Raw genomic sequence first — 21,269 nt, forward strand, 5'->3', positions numbered from 1 at the left:
GAATGCTAAAACCTAAAGAGTAAAGAAATAAGGAAGCTATGACTAATCGTACGTAATTGTCATAAATTGGAGTTGCACACCAGTGTTGCAGGAATAATTACTTCTTGGGAGTTTACTGCCAGCAATTTTAAGCCCAAGGGGACTGCAACGAGGTCAGTTTTCTGTGTACAAGCATAATGACTGGTAACCAGAGTTAATGACCATTTGATGGTTACTGGATAAGGCCTGAGAAAGGGGAGAACACTATATTAATTCAGAAATTCTTTGAACAACAGCTATGGAAAGATACCCAGAGATCACATAATTCCATCTCCAAGTGCAGAAAAGGAGACCAAGGTTCTAAGTGGTTAATACTGGGTCAAGGCTTACAGCTTGGTCTTCTGATTTCTTCCTACTGTTCTTCATGCTTCTTCAGTTTGTTTCTCGGGATAGTCAATTGCCTTTTCTCTTAAGATAGATTTGTTGTTGGAATTCAGAACTATTTGGTTACTGATATAAGTGTGGCATTCATGACCCTAAGACTGACATTCAGTTCAAATTCTTTCAATGTTGGTCATCTGACTGCAAATTCATGGGGCTATAATCATAAAATATTCACAATGTAAAGTGGACTTTAAGAATTTTTCATGGCAGAGACTGAAATTCATGTTAAGGTATGGATTTTTTTTTAACATTTTTCATAGCCTTTGGAATTTCTGAAATATTTATTTTACATTTTTTATTCACTAAGTGAATAGACATCTCCAGGCTGGTCACAGGATTCCGTGAGGCAAAAAAAAAAAACAAAAAACAAAAAACAAAAAACAAAAAAAAAAAAATACAAACATTTATTCTTTTTATCTAGTCTCTAAGAACCAAAAGTTCTTTCCTGGGTGGTTCTAGAAGCCTCACAGCCCACTTAGACTACTTGGTATTTTTTCACAATAAAGTATATAAAAGCTATACATAAATAACATCTATGACTCAAAACCTGATTATAAAGATGGAAAGGTTGTTATATAAATTTAAATCTGTTAAAATTTAGGATCTCAGGATCCATTTTAGGATCATTGTTATACATATTGGATCTCTGGGAAGTATGTACGACAAGTTGAACATAAGGATAAACTTGTCCTGAAGCTTAAAAATAATGCTGATTTATTTTAATCTTTGAAATTCTGAATTAAGGATTTCATACTTTTGTTATGTAATTATACAGTGTAGAACTATTGTGAATGATTTTTTCTGATGTATTTTAAGAGGTTGTAAATTTGATATGTGCTTGCTAGAGAAATTTTAAAAATTCAGAACTACAGAGAGAAGAAACAAAAAAATCACCCATCATATTAGTGTTCGGAGAAAACCAATGTTATAAAAGATACATTAAAATTAATTTACTACAACTTACTCATGTGAATATCATGAGGTTTCTTCTTGTTTAGGAGGGGAAATGTATAAGAAGTATAAAAATGCTGTTAAATGCCTGTACTGGGGTAAGTCTATTTAACTCAAATTGTTTAATAAAAAATGTAGGATGTTAGAAGATTATAGAAAAATATAATCAGCTAGCAAATGGAACAACTGGATAGAAGCAAAAGAAGTGGGGCCATCAAGTGGAGGAGAGGGAACAAACACCTTTTATAAAGGTTTATATGCTACCCATGGACAGGTTAGAGTTTTAGCCACTGAACTGAACAGAGAAACTTGGAAAGTTGCATGATTCACAAAAATCATAGTAGAAAAGATCTGTAATATGTATATATAGTACTTATATCCATAATACATGTGTATATAGATAGATAGATTAAATATAGACTATATGATAATGTCCTAGACAATTCTTATGATGTATGTAATGACACAACTCGCAACTTTCTTTAAAATGATCTCTTGATAGAGATTGATGTTTTCTTACCAAGAAATAATTCATGAAAATCAGTAGTTTCTACTGGCAGCCAGTGTCTTTCTGTCCAGGTACCTCTTGCTCTCCTAGTTTGGTTTTGTGCCTGGAGAATGCAAGAGTAGCCCACCAGCAGACAGCTAGTGTTTAAGGCATCGGGAAATTATGTGTCTATTGAAGAACGGAGGACATAGTTTCTGAAGAAGTTATCTAATCATAAAATAAAGAAAAATGCTCATTTTTTGTTAATTTTCAGCATTCACTTATGTTTTATGTAATTTTGAAGGATGGTTTGTTTCAATTTGCCTATAGTAGGAGGAAGTGCCACAACCTTCCCAGTTTTTGAGTCCTTTGAAGTATTAATCTGGCCACGATTCCGAGGTACATCCTTGAATGGAAAATTCTAGTTCTTTACACAATTGTGCTGAATGTTTTTCTCTTGGTGAAAGTTAACAAATTCTAAATGGCAGTGGGTTTGGGACTCTACCAGGAGCATAGCTATCATCACACCTATATTCCTTCAGAGACTTCAGAGCTTGGGACAGGACAGATGAAAAGACACCCTCTTCCCCATCCCGTGCCCTACCTCTGCTCCAAGGGAGCCAGAAAAAGAGCTCCAAAGGGACAGCATTCTCTCCAGATATTCTTTTAAACCATCCCTATAGTAGAGTGGGTGGATTCCTCAGGACCTCTAGTGTCACTGTAGAGCATGTCTGTAATGTAATGTTGCATGAACAAGTTTCAGGGCATATGTGACTGTATATTCTACCTTGCAGCAACCAAAATATAGTCATATAGTATTCACAGAACCCAATGGTAACTCCTAGCAGGGACGCCCACTGCTAAGGACTATTTATGCTTCAGGACAAAAGAAGTACAATCCACTTAACGGAAAGGTAAAGAATATCTGAGATTAATGAATCACACTATCAGAGCCTGGAAAGAAGGAAGCTGGGAAGGTATTCTGAAGGATGAAAGTCTTCATGTGTGATTTGACATTTAAAATGTGGAACCACAAACCACCTAAACAAATGGAGATCAATTGTCCCCAAATTCTGCTCCTCCCCTGAGTCTTAAAGTGTGGACACAACATAGCACTCACACTAAACTCAAGCACAGTATCTGGATTAATGTTTTACATATAGATGCTTACAGCTCTTCCCTGAACATGCATAATAAGCACATCTACTAGAACCTGTTTTGGGAGAAAACTAAAAATATAAACTCATTTTCTAGAATCACAAGGATTTTCAATCGTGGTTTGTAACTCACCTCTTCTTATTTTAAATTTAATCTCACTATCCTACTAATGATTCAAGGCCTTCCACAGTTATTTGAGAAGAGCTTATTTCATTGAAGCTGCCTGGTACATGTCCACAGAGAGGGAAAAACCTTTTCCTAGCAGAAAACTCCTCTATATTTATGATTCCAAAACAAACTGAGACACCACTTGCCAGAATATAGCAAGACACAAAGCCGGCAAGTAAATATGAAAACCTTTTCATTAGCTCTGAAGTTAGTTGCATAAACTTGATGCCACTTTCGTCTCTCTCTCTCTCTCTCTATTTTTTTTTTTCTGATTTTGATTCCTGCTACCTGCTTAATAAGTTAAACTAGCATGGCAGAAGGGTCCATGTCCTCTGTCATTTGTTAGAATTAAAAAAGCACCCGTATACATAACTCAGTGATTAATTTGTTGCTATTTTGTCCAATCAATTGACTTGAAGAGATTCCATTGTCAGGGAATGGCTTCTTTGCCACTTTGAAGGTCACCATATACAGGAGAGCAAGAGCAGGTTCCCTGGTGCAGCTCCATAGGTCATTTTATATTTAGCACTGTAATTGGCTTTTCTTCTTTGCCTTTATAAATTGTATGAAATTTGGAATGACTCAGGCTGCTGACTCCTTTGCAGGCTGCTTTCACAGAGATCAGAAATTCCCACTTAGAAGTGAAAACATATCTGTGTTCAGCTCATTATACTTGCTTACAGAGTCAGACTCACTCACGAGGAAGAAGCCACTGACAGGGTCACTGAGGGTGAGAAAAAGAAGCTCTCCCATCCAGGGAGGCAGCTAGAACAATGTCTCTGTGTGACAGACACTCTGCTGTGAAAAACATACTAAAACCAAAACCTAACAACTCTGAAACTTACTTTTCTCATCTTTACAATGGGAGGAAATCCCTCATCGTTTCCAGATAAAATATTAAACCAGGACTTTATATATAGTAGGTGTTCAATAAAGACTAATGATTATATCCAAATAATTATCATCTCCACTAACCAGTGGCTAGTCCTAAAAAGGACCATTTCTGACCTAAACGCCTCCCAGGAAGTATTTTACATTCAGCTAAGCCGTCTTTCGCTACTTTGTGTGAATTCACTTATATGATCCTTTCAACTCAGCAGCAAAGTGTAGAACCCAAGTATGAAGTTACTATCCTGGGGCAGAGTTCAGTGTCTGACCACTGCGGTAATACTTCTTGACAATAAAGACCAGACTGTGACAAGAGAGACAGGCTCCAGGAGGTGACAAAAGTAGCCTTTCATGTGTAAGACAGCAGGACTTCTCTGGGAAGGCCAGGCATTGCCTCTGTCTATGGGCTGGAATCAGGAAAAATGCAGAGGACAGCCAGAGTTTCTTGGAATTGCAAAGTCAGAACCATATCAGCTAAAGGACTAGTCTCTGTGGGCTCAGGGGTTGAAGACCAGTCACTTCATAGGCCATGACTTAAAAGTAGAGCAACTCTTGATTTTCAAAAGACCTTGCCCTTGAAGTACAGGAGAGCAAGCTAAGCCAGCTCACAGTGGTCAGGTTTTGTTATAGAGAGAAGTGCAAGGCTGTGCTACCTGTGAGGGGTCTCAGCCACATGCTAAGAGGGATGGCAGACACCATGTGGAGAGAATTTTCTCCTCTCTCACAAAGGGTATGATACCAGTTTTGTCCACGAACTTGCTATTTCCATTTCCAGAAATTAGATCCAAGTTTGTATATCATTTTCATCATATTTTATAAACTAGAAATCATTTAAATAATTCAGGTAAAATCAGTCATAGTTTCATTCTTTGTTTACTCAAATTGAGACTGCTTCTCTGTTTTTATTGGCCTCCAGACAATAATTTTATTAGTAAATACTGGGATTTGATCCTGGGATCTAGTGAGTATAGGAGGTGCTTATAGTTAATACTCTTCTTGGCACCCATCCTAGAAAGACTGGCCCAAATGGTAGATCCAGATATCAGTCCACATATATTATTGGTTAAAGAGACAAAACAAACAAATACAACAAAACAAACCAAAACACCAAAACTATAGTTAGAAGCCAAAGGGAACAGATTGGTAATCTCAGTTTACAAAATGTTATGTAGCCTAAGATATATGATATGTGTTGTGTGTACCTGTGTGTGTGCACACATATATGCATGTATATCAGTCTTTTTTTTAATAGCAAGCTCCTTGTGAGCAGGGCCTAAGTCATCTTTGATTACTTGGCCTTGAGTGTAGCACCAGCACATAATCACCAAATAGCAAATATTTGAATAACTAATTATATCCCACTTTACATGTAGTTAGCAAAAGTGAACACACAAACCCAGTTATTATGTATAACTATAATGTTCTAATTTTTTAAAAAAGTGAACACACAGATATCAAATGCTCAGTATTATGGTTTAGAAGTGATGTCTTCCCAAAGCTTGTGTATGTGAGACAATGCAAGAAGGTTTGGAGGAGAAATGATTGGGTTATAGCCTTAACCTAATTAGTAAATTAATCCCAGATGCGATTAATTGAATGGTAACTGGGTAGGTGAGGTGTGGCTGGAGGAAGTCGTTCATTGGGGGCGTGGCTGTGGTGTATATATTTTGTATCTGGTGAGTAGAATCTCTCTGCTTTCTGATCCCCATGTGAGCTGCTTCCCTCTGCCACTCTTGTGCTAAGATGTCCTACCTCACCTCAAGCCCAAAGAATGGAGCTGGCCTTCTATGAACTAAGTCCTCTGAAACCGTGAGCCCTCAAATAAACTTTTGCTCCTTTACAATTGTTCTGGTCAGATCATCACAGTGGTGAAAAAGTGATTGAAACACTCAGTGTATTCCAGGTACTATTCTAAGTTTATCTATCTATCTATGAATCTATCTATAAACACACACATGTATACTGTATGTGTGTCTATTTATCTATATAGATAGATATACATATACCTGTCTTAGTCTCACAGAAGTGCTGTGAGACTAATAATTATCATCTCCTAAGGCACAAAGAGGTCAAGTGACTTTCTCAAGGTTGTATAGACAGTAATCAGCAAAAGAGGGATTTCAACTTTTGACCCTGTGCCATGATAATATTTGATGCTAGAGCAATCCTAAATTGATCTTAAGGGAACCTTTGGAGTAATCAAAGTCAGTCAGTTTATAAGAATCCATACGAACAAGAATAGCTTTAGACTGTCTGTTGCTTTATCTTGTGAAAACATGTTGATGTCAGATATGGCCCAATTTATAATCTATGGGTCAGACATAAAATTTATTTTAGGTCTTTGGAGTGGTACTTTAAAAACAGCCTCCAGAGCAGCTAACACTGAGGTGCAATAGAGTCTGAGACTGCTGACACAAACCCACAGGACCTGTATGAAATGGCTCCGAGGCCATGTGGCAGGACACAGGGCTAAGTGGTCTATGTGTGTGCAGTCTGTCATCATAAATCAAAAAATCAGTGCTATTATATTTGGTTTTGAATGAGGAAACTGAGACTCAGAGAAGCTAAATATTCAGCCCAAGGTCACAGAATTATTGAGTAATAGAGTCTGGATTCAAATCTAGTTCTATCTGACTTTAAAGTCTAAGTTCATAGACACCATTTTACACACACACACACACACACACACAGGTTATTTAGATATGGCTCTACCCTGAACACTTTGATAAATTTGGAAGAAATAGAATAATAGAAGAAAAAGAGGAAGCGAAGTGTAGAATGTAGTACTTTTGATTATTAGTGAGACCTGGTAATACCAGTTCACCTTAAGATTCTAATTAAACTCAGGTGTCTTTTTAAGGTGTTCATAGAATGTGGCCTGAGATGGGGACACTCTGTGATAGCAAGCTTTAATTCTTGTGCATAGAGAGCCAAGTCTTCTAGAGCCAGTTCTGTGCTCTGGGTCTCAGGAGGCCAATGGAGACTAAATGTGCCTTTGGACAGAGTAGCATTTGTGTATGTGTGTGTCTAATTTTGTTTTTGTTTTTGGTGAATACCTTCTTCACAGAAAGAGAGAATCTGGTGTCATGTTGGGGTGTAAGGTCTAAACTTGAATCTGGACACAGTTCATTGAAGTTCTGTTACTCCAAAACAATTATCCAGAAACCATCCTGATCAGATATGCAAGCAGAGATGTGGTCTAATCAGAAATTGAAAGGTATTTGCCTGGCAAGGTCTCAAGTAACCTAACCCAGGAAAAGACTCTCTCTACCAACTCTCTCCTCCCTGTTATGTACATTGCAAACAAAAATATTATAGACTCTTGAGAGAAAGCTAAGGAAAGATTAGGACATGTCTGTGAGTCTTTGCAATGGACACCACTACAAAAATACCACAAGATACTTTCTTCAGAAATATATTCTTTCTATTTAATTCCCAGAGTACATATTTTTTTGTGACAGATGGTGATTTGGGGCCTGAAAAAATGACTCAATCATGCTTAGACTCCTCAGATTCAGATAATATTTTAAAAGTTACATTGCATTTATGTACATCATCTCATTGAGTATTAAGCCAATTCTGAGAGTTTGAGAAGGGCATGCATGTTTAAGTGCTATTTTAAGAGTAGGGATGGAGTGACTTCTCAGGGCTTTTCATGTTGTCACTTGTATTCTGGGTCTCATCATCCCCCTCTTTATTTCCAAATTCATAACAGTTTGGTGACGCCTTTTCTTCCTATTGTTATAGGATTCTTACACCATTTAAAATCAAGGGACTGATGGAAAACTAATTAATGAAAATAAAATTAATATGCAAATATAACTCCCCAATTAGAAGTGAATATTTAGAATCACAGATTTTAATTTGATTTCCTATCGCTTCTTATTTTCTTTGTTTATTTTTCTCACTATGCTAGAGTAAGTTGTACCAAAATAATAGAGTTTTCCAAGTCCCACAGCTTTATGTTATAAAAAATTATGACCAAACCACAGTGTTTATATGGAGTGATAAAGCACCATCTGAGTGTCATGCTTCTCTCCATCTAAATATTTAATTGGCCAGCCAATATAAGAGGAACTAAAACCACAGGACCACATTATTGTTCTGATCTTCTATACAAAGCATTATTATGATAGCTGTGTCTACATGGAAGCCATATTAAACGTATTCAGATAGTTTTTTTTTTCCAACAATATACTGGAAGAATAAAATTCATAATGAAAAAATGTACTTATGAGACATGTATGTTTACATAAGAAACATTACAGTTAATGGATCCAACACTGAAACCTCTGAAAAATATGTGCAGTTCTTAAGTGCTGCTTAGGGTTTAAAATTCTATGCCTTCTTTAGGCTATTACCAAATTTTTAATTTCCTCTTTATTGCCAAGCTTTTTGAAAGAGAAATACAAATGAAAGCATTTCAACTGCCTCATTCCCTCATTCATGCCTCCATGAATTGCAACCTGGCTTTTAGTCCATTCCATCCTGCCAGGGTCACACGTGAATCCTTATATGGCAAAGCCAAGGGACATTGATGAATTCTTGTAATTTCTGTTGTTGCTACCATTTGTTTTTTGATGTTACTTATGTATACTGTTGAAACTGTCTCTTCCTCTCTCTCTCTCTCTCTCTCTCTCTCTCTCTCTGTGTATGTGTGTATATTTCCTTTCTCTCTTGATTTCTCATCTTGTCTTGATGTTCTAATAGAGTTTTATTTTGAAGCTCAACTTACTTGGCTTACCCTTTAAAAGTTTATGATGCAAGAGATTCTATTCTTGACCTTTACTTTGTTCACATGATTCACATTCTTATTTATTCTCATGCTTTCAATAACTACCCCTGCTCTTGATGACTCAAAAATTTCTACATAATTTTTAGTTTTATCCTAGACTTCTCTCAGATCACAAACCTATATAACTAGTTGTTTATGGAAAAAATACAAATAAATATCCCATTCATTCATCTATATGTCAATCCATTTATTTAATTACTATATAACCTTTTATATGTCCACAAGCATCAAAAGCATGCCAAAACAAAACTCCTTTTGTCTCCCATATAGCATTATTTACCTTTACTTTCTCTCCAATGCCTTAATATGTCATTTACCTAAACATACTAGTTAAAAAAGCTGGCGATGTATTTGGTCTATTAAAATGAAACCTCTAGAGGGGAACCCCTGGCCTTCGTAGTTTTTAAGTCTTCCCAGCTGTTTCAAATGTAGACCCAGGGTAGAGAGCTCTGCTGTAGATCAGTGCTTCAACATTTCTAGTGTGCACAGGAATCACCTGGGGATCTTGTTAAACTGCAAATTCTGATTAGGTAGGTCTAGGTTGTGGCCTGAGGTTCTGCATTTTTAACAGGTTCCCAGGTGATGACAGATGCAGTTGGTCTGTGGACAGACTGTGAATACTAAAACCTTTAGATGATAATATCACCAGTTCCCTGTCCTCTCTTTTGGTTTGTTTGGGGTAACATCCAAAAGACAGAATGTGTTTTCTTTTACCCAGGCTTTGAATAGGGCACTTTTGGTATGAATTAGATGTTATTAGTCTTTACCTTTTGTATAGCACATTCTTGTCTTTTGACTTAGAAATGCACCAGGGACTTTGGCTATAGGATTACAAGAACTGCTTTAGGTACCAAGTCATTCTGTATGTAGAATACCCTTTAGCTGTTGCCTCTGTCTCCATTTCCAGCCTCAACCTATGCCTCTTGTCCCTGGGGCCCTAGTCTACCTATATGTACCATCAACTCACAGGGCTCCATGTTTTGATATATGTAATTCCCTTGCCTGGAACACTTTCCTCTATACCTATCTTTCGAATTGCAGCTCAGAGGTTATTTTTTTTTTTCCACATTATTTATGTGCTCCCATAATGTACTTTATTATATCTATCAAAGAACACCTACTACACTATTGCTTTGTAAGTTTTAGTTTACTTGCCTGTATTTCCATTAACTGTGAGTTCTTCAAGGAGACTCCTTTATTGCTTCAGGGCCTAATGCAGTGCCTGGCACATTTAGAGAACCAGTAACTTTCTGTGGAATGAATTTGAGCCTTTGTTTCAATTTAAGGCTGATAAATTAAGTTAATTATACTTTTATTTACCAAGCTCTGCATTCTGATGAATCTCTAGGTATTTTTTTTTTCTGTTATGATCTAGCCAGATTATGTGGCAAAATCTGAGTAAATTAAACATGACTAGAACAATACAATTTCAATCATTTATATTACTTCATCCCTTAATGATTCATAGGTCATGAACTCAAACTTCTATATTGATTTCAATTCTCAAACAATTAGAGGTTCCCTGGTAGATAAAATCAATAATAAGAATATCATAGGAGCTTTGGAGTTTTCTAAGAAAAAGGCTTTTAAAAAGGACCGCAAGCTATTCTTTCAAAGATCATTTTTTTTTTTTTTTTTTTTTTTTAAAAAGCAAACACAGAGATAATCAATGTCCTCCTAGGGAAAAAGAAATTGGTTCACTTGTGATGGTCACTGGAGTCTCAGTTCTTGTTTTGTCTAGTGATGTTCTCTGTCACGACATCTGGCACTCAACATCCAGCCTGATGTTATTGAACTTGGCCTGAGAGGCTCATCACATTTCCCACACTGCAGGCCACCATTAGCCTGAATAATTAAGAGTTGGCTAAGTCTTCACCTTCTAAGATGCTGTCACGAACTTGAAGGGTTTGGAGAGAATTTAAGTAATTTGGAAAACTGCAAACTCTTTATTGAGATTGATCAGATTAGAGTCTAGACCAAGATGCTTTTTAAAAGAAAAGATTCATAGACAAGCAAGTTTTCGAAATGGTTCCTTGTAGAAAAATCTCATAAGCTAAACTTTTACCAAATCTTTTTATCTTACTTGATAAATCTACAAATGAAATATATAGACCTTTAACTTCTTTTCACCTCTTCATTCTTGCAGTCACTTAATATTTAAAAAATCAATACCTTCAAACAAAAGAGACTGTCAGTTACCCAAAAGCCTAAAGCAAAGGAAAGATCCATTGAAAGTGCCTATTCATTTGTTTGGATGAAATTTAATTGGCTTGAACAAAACTGAGATGCATCTTATCTTTTGTTCATTGAAAAAAAAAATCAAACCATTTAATTGGTGACTTGGACATGGATTTATGGTTTGTGAAGTTCAGAAGATAACACAACTTCGAAGGTTGAACATTTTATTTAAATTTAGCCAATCCATTTTCTAAATAGTCAAGAAAAGTCAATGGTGCTCCGTCACCTCACATCCTCTACAAGTTGTTGTACCTCAAACTAAAAATGCTACCTTCCATTTGAGCCTGTTCTTACTAAGCAAATGGCAGTTATAGTCTTTCTTTCTGTTATGAATATAAACTTCATGAGGGTGGAGTTCTTAGACAACTTTGTTCAAAGATGAATTAAAATTAAAAATCAAAATCAAACACAGATAAGGATAATGCCTGACGTATATCAGACATTCAATGACTATTCTCACTTGTAGTTGAGCTACAAGTGTTCTCCACTCCATGATACCATGGAAGTGAGGTTGTCAAACAACTCGTCAACAGCTTCAGCCTTGCACAGAACCAGTTCATTGATTTACAAGGATGAGGCAGAAAGGGCCCCCTTTTCTTTTCTCTCTCAGCTGATGAAAAACCAATTTAGAAAGAACTATATTTTTAGCTCAGTACAATAATGGTCCTCCCACTTTTTTCCCCTCTTAATAGGCAAACCCTTAAAGTTCCAAATCGTATGTTTTCTAAGTTCTTCCAGAAATTTTGTATAACTCTCCAACCATGTCCTGTACCGGTTTTCCCTGTGTGCTCCATAGTCCTGCTAAGGGAGTCTTCTTTCTTCCACTGAAGTTGGTATTTCTCTAGAAGTTTCATTTGGTTCTTCTAAAAATATCTCCCATTTCCTTTCTCACTCTGTTCACGTTTTTTTCTTTAGATCTATGAACATATTTCTAATAGCTGTTTTAATACCCTTGTCTGCTAATTCCATTATCTTTATTATATCTGAGTTTGTTTCTACTGACTGATTTTTCTCCTGATTATGTGTTAGATTTTTCAACATGCTTGCACTTTTTTTGAGTGGAAGTTGTATATTATTAGGTTTTATGTTGTTGAGTGTCTGGATTTTGTTGCTTTGCATTAAGGAGTTTTGGACCTTTTTTTTTTTTTTTTTTTTTTAAGGCAGTTAAGTTACTGGTGGTTCAGTTTGATTCTTTTCAGGCTTATTTAAAGTTTTATTATGACAGATAAAGTACCCTTTATTTAGGGATAGGTTAGCCCTCCCACTGAGGTAGACTAGAAGTGCTGATCTTCTCTCAGTTTTTCAAGCATGTTATATTCTTTCTTGCCTCTGGATTCGGCACTTCTCTGATTTAAGGTTGGTTTCTTCTGGCATATGCCTCTGTCCTACTATGAACTTCCCCTTTTGATATTAAGTGTGTAATTATGTATTGAATGACTGTCAATCCTCCTGGACTGTAAACTTGATGACAACAGAGAAAGTTAAAAGTAAGCAACTGTCATTTCATATCAAACAAATGAAGCATATTTCAGGATTGGTGCAGAAATGATTTTCCTAATAAGGACTGTTTAACTAAAAGGCGAGTCAGTCCAGGCACCAAAAAACTGACTAGGCTTGAAGGTAACAGAGATGCAGTTTATTTCCTCTGCCAATATTTTCTTTTCCTCCCGCATATTTCCTCCTGAAACATCTGCTCCCATAGATCCTATTGAATGAGCTGTGATTCATTTAATCCCATCCTCCTGGTCATGCCTGACTAGACCTTCGGTGGACAAGTGACATAAAGAAAGTCAATTATATTCTTTATTTCAGAGATACTAGTTAGGTTGGGGTTTCTTCCCTGAGGCAAAACTATCCTTGCAGTGGGACTCGGTCGTTGGGCAACAGGCCCAATAGAAGTCTGGGCTGTCTGGCAGAACATGATGCTCAGAGCATATGTTCAGATAGATGAGTTGCTGGTGCCAATGAGCCCCAGAATGGCTAGTAGCTAGGTGTAGTGGAGGCAGGCCAAATATATAAGCAGAAAATATGAAAAAAAAGTGCATATATGTTTTGGTTAATTTATTAGGTGGGTCCTGGCTTGAGGTACCACCTTCAGTGAAGAGTTCATGGGAGGCATTTAGTCCACAGGATGTTTTTTAACATTAGTTTCTAGGTCTTCAAGAATATATTACTAGAAACTTGATCTACTTCACCCCATGCTTCTCTCCTAGCTTCTGTTGGCTTCTGGCAATCCTTGGAATGCCCAGCATGAAAACACATTTCTCTAATGTCATCTGCCTCCATCTTCTGTGGCCTTTTTCTTTGAGTTTCTCCTGTATTTCTGTGTGTTTCAAATCTTCCTCTCTCTTTTATTACAAGGACAGCAGCGATCAGATTAGCAAACACCCTATATCCAAGGTGATCTCATGTTTGTATTCCTAATTACATCTTTAAGACACTAAGTCCCAAGTGGGCTATATTTGCAGGTATGGTGTGATTAGCAAGTGGACATATCTTTTGGGCCTATTATTTAACCCATTACCTTGGTAAAATCAGAGCTGAGTCCTAGGTTATAAAAATAAGGATTTTATATAAGGGATGAACTGATTCCTTCAAAAAGAAAACAGAAATCCATTCCAGGAATTTAAATGGAATGGGAGCTCAGTTGGTGGTCTAGGAAGGCTCTTTCATGTTCTAGCAGATTAGACTGGGACAGGGAAAACCCACCAGCAGCAACAGCAGGAATGATATGTGAGTCATAATAACAATAATATCTAGGTGGAATAATCTGGGAGATACAGACTCAGTAAAATAAAACAGAACTATTTAAAGAAATTGACCTTACTTTACAGTTTACTTAGTAGTTTACATAGAAATTCTAACTAGCTCTTTAAGTTCCCTCCCTTGTGTATTCCACAGAATATTTTCCCCAAGTTACGGTGAATTTCAACTTTCCCCTTTGCTCTAATTTCGAATATAGAAAAATGTGTACATGACTCTTCAATTAGTATCACCTGGATTTTGAAAACAAATTGGAAATAGTTTAATTAAACTTCAATAATTTTCAATGATTTCCTTTTAAGTTTCCTTTGCATTTCAAATCATTAAAAAGTCAAATAGTTTAATACAGAATGAAAAATGTATACTACAAACACCATTAATTCTTCCTCTGAGCAGACAGAACTTTCCTGAACGCTGAACGTTTTATTCCATTTTTAGAAGATGTCTTCAGCGATGTCCCACTTTTAAAGGTATTGAAATATGCTCTAACACTTTCAGAAGCATATGTCTTGTCATTTCAAATCTGGTCTTTTATTTTCCTGCTGTTTCCCCCCAAAAACGAGAGGGAAAGCTGATGAAACAGAACAGCTTCATTTTTCTATGAATGAGTTGTGCAGTTGACAACAGATATCAGTGATCATCGGGAGTCAAGGGCATCAGGTCAGAGGCCTGATCAAAGTTGCAAAACTGGCTTCCTTCAGAGGATAATGACATTTCTGTGCCCTTCTGTATCCAAATAGTGTGTAACGTGGCACACCATGTCTGCTCAAATGACAGGCAGCTCTCTGTCCTCTAAGAGCAAACATATCTCCTCTGTTCGGAGGAATGGCTCCCACTGATTTTGTGTTTGATGAGCCAAGGCCTTTGGAGTCACTGTGCACAGAAAGCAGGGTTTTGGCCAGGTTCCCCACTGCCTCGGAAAATGACCAGCTCTCCCTTGGCCTGGCTTAAAGAAATGGCTCTCTGATAACTCATCTGGAGGTTAACTACTCTAATAAGTGCCATATTCAATTGGTTTTTTTTTTTTTTTTTTTTGGATGTCATCACTGGCCTTAAGTCCAGAGAAGATAGAAGCTTTGAAACCTGATGGACAATCAAAGGGTCACCTCCTCACCTCTAGTCAGTTCATAAGAAAAGAATGCAAAAAGGGGCACTTCACAGAAGCCTTTGCATAGTGCTTGCATCTCTTTGATAGTCTCTCACTAGGTACTTTAGAAAGCCTTTGGAGAATATGTTGAATCTATTCCAAAGGTCACCAAAACAAAGATTTCTGCCCTATTGCTATGCCCATGCTTGGTCAGGCTTTGAAACTTCAATCGTGTGTGTGTGTGTGTGTGTGTGTGTGTGTGTGTGTGTGGTGTGTGTGTGTGTTTTACATCCAATGTAACAGCAGTGAATGAAAATTGCTTGTGTTCAAGGAAATAGACTTTTTTCCTGCATGTATTAGGGTGTATAGAAATAGATTTCCTATATTTTCTCAATTGAATATTAGTCCCATTTGTCTGACAAATATGGATCACCTCACAGGGGATGGGGAAGCAGTGTATTTGAAATCAAGGATGTTATGGAGAATCTGGGAAATGTGGTTTCTGTATATACAAAGGCTTGGCTACCCTTATCCTGGATAGTCTGTTCCTGGGTGTTGCTCACTTTCCTTCTCATCAGTCTCCCCATGATGTTAAGAGCATATAATAAAAGGGGTTTTCAGAGGTGCCACATTTCCTTGGCCAACCATTAATAATGGAGAAACACAATGCCTGTTTGCTAATCAAATGTAATGAGCAGGTTAATGAAAAACACATTCCAAGTTCACCTAAGTAATGATCTTGCCTCTATCTCTCGAGTCACCAGGGATGGTTTGATAAGCATGTGGCATAGGGTGATATGAATTTAGTTAATTTGCCGAATTTCTTTCCTGGGGAAACTATGCAAACGGTGCTTTTCATTTCAAATACGGGTCAGGGTTTTCAAAATCCCAATGTTATTACAAGGGTGAGAAACACAGATCGAGAGATAAAAGAGGTGGTGACTAGCCTTAGGATGTGAGACTGATGAGAATACTAAACCACAGTGAGGCTACCTGATTGATCCATGTGTATTGTTGGGTCAAGAAGGATCTGCCTTGCTTTTAGCCAAAGCCAAACCAAAACTATGAAACAAAAAACCCAAGAAACCCCCCAAATCCAAAAAGCAAAGCCAAAACACTGATGATTAAGCTAAGTGCTTTTCATGAGTGGGTGCAGTTATTCCTCATAGTAACTCTATGAGCCAGATTCATAATGTTATCCTCAGGCTTAGGGCGATGATGTGGGATCAGATGGACAGAGACTTCTTCTCAGTCACACAACTAAATGGTAGAACCAAGATTTGAAGTGCAACAGCTTGCGTAAGTTCTCTGAGCCTCTCTGGTTCTTGGGTGACACATTTCTTTCTTTGTTTTTTGGTACCATGGATTGAACCCAGGAGTGCTTAACCACTAAGTCACATCCCCAGGCCTTTCTTGTATTTTATTTTGAGAGAGGGTCTTGCTGAGTTTTTTAGGGCTTCAATAAGTTGCTGAGTCTGGCTTTGAACTCTGTAATCCTCCTGCCTCAGCTTTTGAAGCCTCTGGGATTATAGGTGTTTATGACTATGGCTGGAGAGGTGATCCACTTCTTATTAACCCATGTGACAGCTATTGTAACCTTGCCAATTTTTGTGATTGATATTATGGGAAGTATTATGCTTTACTTTTCCTTATACAAAGAGCTTTGCCCACAGAAGGGATTTAATAAATGTTAGAATGAATTTGACATTGTAATCCTGTTTTAAGACTGAACATTTTAATTGTATGCCTAGAAAAATATGACAGACAAATACAAAGGGTGCACATATACTAAATGAAGTCAGGTCCACTAACTTTGCTTAGAAACCCTGGAATGAGAGTGTCTGTTGCTGGGTGTTAGTTTTAGAAAAGGGACGGGTCAGGAAACTTCCGAATGTGGAACAGCAGAGTAGAGTAAGAGCTCTATCTGGCCTAGAGAAAGGTAAGATACCTTCAATTGTTACTAACCATTCACAACTACAAGTTAGGTCAAAAGTACACACACAAACACACACACACACACACACACACACACACACACACAAGTGTTGTTCTTAGGTATAAGACACATCTTAGGCCTGACAATTTTCTAAGAAATTTTAGAACCCAAACAAAAAATTATGCTAGTTAGATTTGCCTTCAATTAGAATAAGAACTAATAGTTAATTAAGTAATCACCTTCCTCTTCAGAGGCAACAAATACATTTTTATTATCACAATAAACTCACTATGAAAATTCATGTTGAGACCTTGAGATCCATCAATACCTGCTCTGATGTTCATCAAATTTGAGTCAGGAAGGATCTGAAATTTGAGCTTCAGTTTCTTTTTGTTCTTCCCATAGAATTTATTTGTATTTTATTTATTTTTAATTTTTTAGTTTATTTTTTTGTTTTTGATTGACATAATAACGTTATATATTTATGCAGTAGTGAGATATTTTAATACATGTACATACTACATACTGATCATATCAGGGTGATTAGCATTTCCATTTCCTTATCATTTCTTTGTGATTGAAATCTTCAACTCCCTCTCTTTTAGTTCTTCCTAAGATATATGTTAGCTTATTGGGAGCGACAGTCCTGCCGCTGTGCTTTGGAACACTAGAACTTACTCTTTTCTTGCTGTATTTTGGTACCCATTATCAAACCTCCCTTTATCCTTCCTCCTCTTATCTTTCCCACTGTCTTAGTAGTCACTACCCAATATTTGGATAGACTTGTTTGTATGCCTTACACATATGAGACAGATCATGCCATATTTGTCCTTCTGTGTCTTATTTATATCACTTAATATAATATGTTCCAGGCCCATCCATTTTGCTGCAAATGATAGGGTTTCATTATTTTCCATGGCTGAATACTATTCCATTGTTTATATATATGTATCAAATGTTCTTTATCCAGTCATCTATTGATGGACATCTAGGTTGATTCCAAAGTTTGCCTATTGTGAAGAGTGCTGCAATAAACACAAGACTGCAAGTATCATTTTGATATACCAATTTCATTTCCTTTGAATATATGCCCAGAAGCAGGATAGTTAGATCATATGGTAGATCTATTTTTAAATTTTTGAGGAACTTCCATATTGTTCTCCATAATGGCTGTTCTGATTTACGTTCCCAGTAACAGCGTATAAGAGTTTCCTTTTCTCCACATCCTTGCCAGCACTTTCATCTTTCAGGTGATTGTTATTCTAACTGGGGTGAAATAACATCTTACTGTGGTTTTGGATTGCATTTCCCAGTGGCTAATGATACTAAGCATTTCTTCATACATTTGCTGCCCATTTGTATTTCTTCTTTGGAGAAACATCTAGACAGATCATGGGTTCATTTGAAAAATTGGATTATTTGGATATTTTATTTTTGAATTTTTGAATTTCTTCTATATTCTGGATATTATTCCTTTGTTAGATGAATAATTAATATTTTCTCCCATTTTGTAGGTTGTCTATTCATTCTGTTGATTGTTACTTTTGCTGTGCAAGAATTTCTTAGTTTGATGTCGTGCCGTTTGTCATTTTTTTTTCTTTTGCCAGTGCTGGGGATTGAACACAGGAATTGGCTCATGCTAGGCAATAGCTTATCGGCTGAGCTACACCCTCATCCTCTTTTGTCTGATTTTACTTTTATTGCCTATACTTTTGGGGATGTTATCCAAAATATCATCGACTATACCAAGTTCATAATGTGCTTCCCCTATGCTTTCTTCTCCTATTTTCATGTCTTAACATTTCAGACTTTGATCTATTTGAGCTTATTTTCATGTAGAGTGAAAGACGGGAATCAATTTTCAATTTTCTACATATGGATATCCAGTTTTCCTAGCACCATTTATTGAAGAAACTCTCCTTTCTCTATCATAATTTTTACACTGGTCCTCAAATTCTGTCCATTAATTTCATCCTGGTTTTAAGGACATGTTATCCCATGGCTTGTTCTGGGAGAGATGTTACATGTTTCAAATGACATAACTAATCAGTGAACTTGATTGTATTTTCTCATTCACCCGATGAAAAAACAGCCTCCTTCTCTTGGATATACAAAGTTGACCTTTAGATCATTTTCCCACCAATGCTTCAGAAAAATTTTTTTATCTTCCAAGAGGATTTTTTAAAAATTAGCATTAGAGCTGGGCACTATGGCTTATGCCTGTAATCCTAGCATCTTGGGAGGCTGAGGCAGTAGGATCATAAGTTCAAAGCCAGCCTCTGCAAATTAGCGAGGCCTTAAACAACTTAGCAAGACCTTGTCTCAGAATAAAAAATAAAGCAGGCTGGGGATGTGGCTCAGTGTTTAAGTACCCCTGAGTTCAATCCCTGGGACAAAAAAAAAAAAAAAAAAAAAAAAAAAAAAAAAGTTGGTATTGGTAACCCTGAAACGTGAAATTAGGCTCATCACCAACTCAGGTTGAGGAGAAATGACTTCATTTTGGCATTTCAGTGACAAAACTTGTTTTTCATCTGGCAAGGTCTAGCAGGCTTGTATGCAGTTCCAGCTTGAGCTTTGCTGCCCAACCCGTTTACAGAATGACTATAAGGGAAGTCTTTATTTCCCAGTAGACAATAACTACAAATGAAGAGCCGTATTTCTTGAGCAGATAATAATGAAAACTGGTATGGCATTTAAGGAAGTAATGTGACAGTTTTTTTTTTTTTTTTTAAATCTGGTTAAAAATCTACAATGTAGGGTCATCATATTTTGTAAAGATAAGGTACAAATTTAATCTATCTCACTTATAATATTAAAAGCAATATTATCAATTATAATAGCTAATATTACTGAAATTTCACTATATACCAAATACAAATCAATTTGATCTTTACAACAACACTAAGAAATAAATGCTGTTACTATCATCCACAATTGGCAAATAGAAATAATGAAATACAGGGTGCTTAAAAGTTCACTAAATTCTTGCAACCAGTAAGTTGCCAAGTTAGGATTTGAACATAAGAAGTTTAGATGGAGATAATATACTCTTAATGATTATGCTTTATTGCTTGTATTAATTAGAGAACCAGGCTATGCAAGCAAAAATCCCTTAATAACAATCACTATAATTAACATTTGTTCACCATCTTAGTAATGTGCAATGTACTGTTTTTTTCCCTTAACTTACTTTTAAATAAACATTTTATTTAGAAATAGTTTTAGATTTACAGAAAAGTTACAAAGAAATACAGGCAAGCTATTGTTCTGTTCACAGTATATGCTATTGTAAACACATTTTTGGGGTGTGTGTGTTTAATCCATGCAACAATCCTATGAGGTTATCCTTATTTTACAGATGGAAAAACCAAGATGCAAAACATGTAAGTAACTGGTCTCATGTCAATCAGCATGTAAGTAGTATGACTGGGGTTCAAACCCAGGTGAGACTAAGTATTTAGACTCAATTCTTCTTATTTATTTTTGTTGATATTGATGTACCATTTTGAAAAATGGATATAAACTACTAGATTCTTAAATTCGATGAAAAATAAATTTCCTCATATTGATCATATGTAATCCAAAACAATCTCAAATATATTTTTTTTTCTAGGAATCTGGAATTCAGAATTCAGAATCATCAAATTGTCTAAGCACAAAAATTATCCCAATAGAATCAAATTACTTACAGAAGGGAGGTCAGTTGTGTTGCTATCTTCCTGTTCTCTTCCTTTTTCAATGAACCTCAGAACCTCAAAAAGAAGGAAATGTAGTACTTAGTGGCCAATATTCTAAAACTCATAGGCTTATGTTTAGACCAGCAGCAATGCAGATAAGTTTATAAGCTCATCTTTGAAGAATAGCTTAAATATTTTTTAACATCTTGATTGTTTCTATATAGTGTTTTTTTCTTCCCCAGTTGGCTAGAGTCAAGAGTCAAATATGTTGGAATTTATTTGGTGGTTTTTATTACTACTGAAGAGAACTTATATAAAACAATTTTGGATCATGTCCCCAATATATACAAACCCATCAAATTACAGTTATGTATGTGTGAATATAGATTACAGAGAAAGAACTATTTTAAGTATTTATGTCTATTTTCATATTGCTGTTATAACATACTATAACTGAAGCACAGAAAGGAAAGGAATTTGTTTTAAGTCATATTGCTACTAAGGTGCAGAGCAAGAATTCAAAATGTATTTTGCAGGATTTTAGGTCCATATTCCACTGTTTTTTTTTTTCTTTGTTTGTTTTACTTTTTTTGATGAGCAACAAAGCACAGCCAGTTGTACACAGAGAAATCATCACAGCACCCTCTGAAGCAAAGCCATAGAACTCAGTCATCCAATTGTTATTTAGTGGGGGTCGA

The sequence above is a fragment of the Callospermophilus lateralis genome, chromosome 15 (assembly GCF_048772815.1).
Source record: "Callospermophilus lateralis isolate mCalLat2 chromosome 15, mCalLat2.hap1, whole genome shotgun sequence".
Taxonomy (NCBI): domain Eukaryota; kingdom Metazoa; phylum Chordata; class Mammalia; order Rodentia; family Sciuridae; genus Callospermophilus; species Callospermophilus lateralis.